Here is a 6,000-nt window from a genome sequence, read left to right as displayed (position 1 = left end):
TTGCTAATTCAATCCTTGCTACAATAGAGTAAGGCCTGAGAGAGTTTGCCTCCGATGGTGTTTTAAGGCTCACGATGTCTCAGAAAAGAGCTCGATTAAAATCTCATTTTGTTCTTCACAAGGAGCAGAACAATCTGAGACCTTGTGTCTTTTGAGAGTTACCAATCCTAGGAAGTGTGTTAAGCATACCGTTGCTTATTTAACAGAATAAAATGTGATTTAATTTCTACTAGTTCTAAAGAAACTCCATGATGCTGGGGTGTTGTGGGTGAGTTGCTAAGGTGAGTGCGGAGTTCTGTAAGATTGAGAAGTTACATCATTTGCCATCATTGCTGCCGTGATGAGAACGTGCACAGCCTCAAACCCTTCACTAGCAACTATGATTATGTCAAAGGTAGCAAATGGAAAAAATATAAGCCCATTTCACACTGTTAAGAGCCCTTGGGCACTGGTAAAACGTCTAATATAGTGTAATGAAATATTTACATATTTTTACATTAAATATTTATATGCTGCTTGCTAAAAAATATTTCATCAGACCACAGCAATTTTTAATTGCTGTCAGTAAAGAAAGATGCTTTTCGATCCAGATGGTGTATTTACATGATCCACCAGCAGGAGGCTAACTGGGCCTAATCTTGACCCAGCACTTGGTTCTGATTGTATTAGCACTTTATGCGGTTTCTAGGTTATTTCATTGTGGTTGTTTGGACCAAGTCAAAAGAGCCTATAAAAAATAATATTCTGGTTGCCTGAATATATATAGCTCGATTTCAGTCATCAGTAGCATAAAACGGGCTTCATTTTACTTTTTTATCACTATTTTAAGATCACGTGACCAACTGTAAATACCACTCACTTGCAGCCTGAATGTTTCTGGATACTTCCAAAAACGTGGCTAAAAATAAATGAATAATTTCTACAGTGGCAGTGGTAACTGAAAATTGTTTTTTGGATTGGTTTTGTATGACGCTAAATTCACACTTCTCTGTTTTTTTACTGCTAAAAACATTTGAATGCATCTTTATTGAAATGTTGCACTTTGAAATCTAATGCGAGATGTTTATGTCTGTTTGTGGCGTATTTCGCTGTCTCTGTACTTTAAGCTCAGTTCCATTAAATAACAGATTAACTATTTATATTTCAAATGTTGAAATAACATTTTGAATAATGTTGAAATTAAAGTTAACATTAATAAATGCTTTAGAAGTATTTTTCATTGTTAGTCCATGTTCAGAAATGGAACCTTCTTAAAGTGTTTTAGGAAGAAATAGTGCGAGATGTTAATCTTCTTACCTCTTCACTCTTAATCTTCATCACGCTCTTCCAGTTTCCATGCTGGTTTGATCTTAAAATGCAGGTTTAATGCAAGTGTAATGTTTGGTCTGTTTCATTTTTAACACTTCTGACCTTTTATCACTACTCTCTCCTTCTGCTAATGAACACTGTGCATTCATAGACCCACAGCTCGGAAAGCAGGGGACCCAGCTCGAAGAGAGATGAGTGAAAGATTGAGTTATTTGTGATTTTCTGAGATATGTAACAATTAGCTCTCTGAGAATTTCAAAGGTCCAGTAATAGAGTTCCTCTCTCTTCCCTCTCTACTTCTATTCAGAAGACATTGTGATTGAGCCATTAGCATGCTAATACATCCACACACCTCTTATAGTGTGCTAAGAATGCAGCCTTGATATGGTTATTACCTGCTTGCTGCTCTTGATAGAAGAGGCAGGCTTGTCAGACTACTTTGGTGGCTTTTTAATGATATGTGCATTAATAGAAACAAGTGACAATCGCTTTAAAGGAAATACAATTGTTGTTTTGTGGCCTGGCAGCTTTGAGAGTATCTACTCTACCATTCAAAGTTTGGGGCCAGTAAGAAAATAATGCTTTTAATCAGCAAGCGTGTGTTTAAAATGATCAAAAGTGACAAGAAAGACCGTTCTATTAAAAAAAATATATATATATATTTTCACACGTTTTCACAAAATATTAAGCAGTATATCTGTCATCATAGATAATAACAATAAAAGATTTAGTACCAAAATAAGCATATTAAAAAGATTTCTGAAGAATCAAGACTGGAGTAAATGCTTATTTGCTATAATTTTTTTATTGTAATAATACTTTTTGTTGTTGTTGTTGATCAAATAAATGCAGCCTTGGTTAGTATAAGATACTTTTTTCAAAACATTAAAAATGTTACTGACTCTCGAACTTTAGAGTGGTGGTGTACATGCTAGTTTACCCCAAAAGGTCAACTTTCTTTGTCTTTTAGCAATGCTTTTAACTCTTTATCATACCAAATTTGATGGTGACAAACTTCCTGTTTCGAAAGCGAATCAATCATTACGCATCCTACTACAGCTGTATATTAAACTTCAAATATGAACTGATTGGCTGGTATTATGTTTACAAATTTCCTGAGACTGGAAAGGTATTGCCTGGTTAAGACATCTAACATCAGCACTTCCCAGATTTTGAAAAGCACGAGCTGATATCACACAGGAACTCGGTCTATCCTACTGATAGAAACAGGTAGACCGTGTTATCTTGAAAGTCTGCTAAAGTTTTACCTTCTACTAATTCACATTTCACTAAACTAGACCACCTTTCCTTAGTTTCTCAACATCATATGTTCTCCATATTCACAGGAGGGCTTCAGAGCCATTTAAATTCGCGCTCTTCAGTGACATTTTAGCACTTGTAATTTAGGAAGTGTTGCCGCAGATACAGTACAAGGCATTTGAAATGCAGGACACTGAATTCTGTCTCCACATTCAGGCAATAAAATGCATAGTGAACTTCGTTCCACTGCGCACAGCTTATTTAAAAATCGGTCACCACTACATTCTCGACAGCAGCGTGGGGTTACGACACAGAATGTCACATTGCTGTGATTAATCACACAAATATTTTAATCACACATACGTGGAGATTCGGAGCAGCTGAGCTGGGTGCTTTGTGCAAAGATAGATGGTGTCCTACACAGAGGCCAGGACACCACATAACCACCCACACGCGTCCCCCTCATTATAACGGGCCAATAAAATAAAACAAATGATGTCTTAATAAGCACAAGACTTTTTTTTCTTTTTTCCCCCCAGGCCTGGGTAGTTTGTTCGACAGAAATAGAGCAAAGACTTTGGTATCCCATGGCAAAGAGATGAGAGGAAGCTAACGGTTAGTTCTGCTCACCATCCGTGCCACCGTTTTTTCTCTCTCCTCTCCCCTGCTTTCCCATCTGCGTGATGTATAGCTTGTTTCAAATGCGGATTACTCAGATGTAGTGTTTTCCCTCGCTCGCTCCTGCTCTCTAAGATGCGCTTCTGTAAAGGATCTGAAACAGATTAACAGGCCTGATCCTCCCCGGCTGCGCAGCCAGTGTGGAAATGACTTTTCCACGGCTTGCTGAATGCTCATGCGAGTGAGCCGTTTTTATTTTTTGGTTTTAGAGAGTTTAGAGAGAAACAGCCACGCTGTCTAATCGTGGAAACAGACGATTTCTAATGCAAAGCCACGCAGCCGGTCTGATCCACTTCAGCCCTGCTACGCTGACTTGTCTGCACAAGTGTAATGATTTTAATGTCTGTCATATCCTGAAGGACGAGTGGACGTTTAGTCGTCTCAGCCTCAGACGTCACGCCCACGGAAAGTTGGCTAAAAATCTGATGCATATCGCACACAAAAGTGGAAACACTTCAGGAGTTTCGAAGTCGTCATCGGATTGGTTGAATTATACAGGATTTCCGGGAGACGTGTGTGTCGCGTTCTTTAACGTTCCGCCTGGAAACAAAGACGCCGTCACGCCAAACCCCCTCACGGAAGAAGAAATCCGTCATGTTTACAACTGTGACGACGAGCGCTTATCAGGATCAACTAAATGCTGGATTTTCAATTTAGGAAATATATAAAGTTTGCGGCACAGAATCTATCAAATATGTCCACGACATTTCCACGCCCCGAAATGTGACGCTGAAACTAAACGAACTGTGATTGGTTGTTTGACATGTCGGTCAAACGGCCTTGGCCAATGAAAGCTGCCATGGATTCGAAGGTCTGGCTACACGAGACTAGACGTTTAGTAGCTCTGAACCCATTTTGAAAAAGTAACTATGAATGAATTGCGGCGAACAGCTCACCTCAGCAGAAACCGATTGTTAGACTCTCACATTGGCTTCCCTATTGTTTCACGTTTCTGCTTTTCTTTTCCCCTTCAATGGGGAAATCTAAACGTTTCTTATTGATAAACTCATAAATTGCTTCTTTATTGCTCCATAATAGCTTGCAGCAGGAAGCTTCTTTACTTAAACTAATTAAGGCAGGATAGATAAAGCCATATAAAAGCGAGGAATAAAACCTGCGTGGTGAGGTTTATCCCGGTGAAAGCTCTCTGTGAAAAACACAGTCAGAGATTCAGTTTTAAAATGCGACGGTGCCTGTAAATGTAGCCGTGTGCTCTTGGCACGCTATAGAGATAAGATGAAATAGAACGAGGGACACGACCGAGTCCTGTTCGTGAAAGTAGGGCTTGTTTTATCGTTCTGCCTCATTAGGGTTTTCATGTGGGTGTTTGTCGAACAGAGCGTTTTCTTTTTTCCAATTCCTGTGCATTAAAGTTTCAAACTATTGGCCCGCAACATTGTTTCATGCGGCCCTCTAAGTGCTCATAGTTAAATTTGGTCTGTTAATCAATTTTGTTAATCAGTTTTGTCTTAAATATTGTCACGTAGTTCTTCTCTTTATAGGGTTGTTAAACAATTGCTATATCCACAAACATTTCAAGGTTTGGGCTTGGTAAGATTTATTCAATCAAAAACACAGTAAAAACTATAAACTAAAAATATAAAATAACTGCTTTCTATTGTAATATATGTATTTATTTATTTTCCCTGTAATGGCAAAGTTTAATTTATCTTCAGTGTCAGTGTCATTCTAATATGATGATTTGGTGCTCAGGAAAGATTTCATATTGTTAGCAATGCTAAAAACAGTTGTGCGGCTTCATATTTTTGTAAAAAAAAAAATCATGATACATTTTTCTGGTATATTTTGATCAATGCAAAGTAAAAAAATAAAAAAACATTTTATTTGAAAAAAGTCATTGTTGGAACATATAATATGGTTTTAACATAACAATTAAGTGTTTGTTAAAACTGTTTTTTTTTTTAATAAAAAAACATGCATTATATCTGCATTATAATAGCTATTTGGGGAAAAAAGGCTGCACTGAAGCACTTGTTGCGACATGCCCTCAGTTGATGGAATATATTTTATTTACAAATATCATATGTGAGAATTGATTTATGTATTTTTTTTGTTATACGTTTAGATAACTTCTGACTGTTCCAAAGCTAGCTTAATGTTTCTTGTCTCTTCTTGCAACGAGAAAATCGAAGTTGCCTTTGAATACGATCTCAGGTCTTATTTGCACACTAAACATATCGACAGTAGGGTAGATGTGAAGGACAAATGAGTCACTTGGATTTTCAGTTCATAAATCAATAACTGCACCTATAACTGTATAGCTCCAAAGTCATGGCTGTTAAACCACTTGTATTTGTTGTAACGGTCTCATTGTCTGGACAGTGATTTTGAGTTTAAGATCCGTGTGTTAAAGCCTAACTTTAGGGTTAGATTGTTCAGCCATGCATTCATTTTCTCCATTAGTTTCACACCGTGAGGGATAAAAAGTCAATTTTATGGATACCAAATTCACTTTATATTTTGTTGTTACTATTTTCTAGAGCTTGAAAGTGTGTAGGCTGCTTCTGCATTTAAAAACACCAATGATAAAATGCTGTTTTAGCAGATTCATTTCTGTACCAATGTATTTTTGCACATAGAATTGACCATTGCAAATATTGTTAGGCTACAATAAGCCCTCGGGGCGGTTTCACTGCGGCAGTAAAAATTTGGTTCACCACTAAAATTTTTCATCCGCCAATGTCAACATAGTGTCCCCGTATCTCTCTCTATCTATGTATCTATCTACCCGTC

Source organism: Sinocyclocheilus grahami, unplaced genomic scaffold, assembly GCF_001515645.1.
Source record: "Sinocyclocheilus grahami isolate Dianchi unplaced genomic scaffold, SAMN03320097.WGS_v1.1 scaffold358.1, whole genome shotgun sequence".
Lineage (NCBI taxonomy): Eukaryota > Metazoa > Chordata > Actinopteri > Cypriniformes > Cyprinidae > Sinocyclocheilus > Sinocyclocheilus grahami.
Note: the sequence above shows the minus strand (reverse complement) of the source record.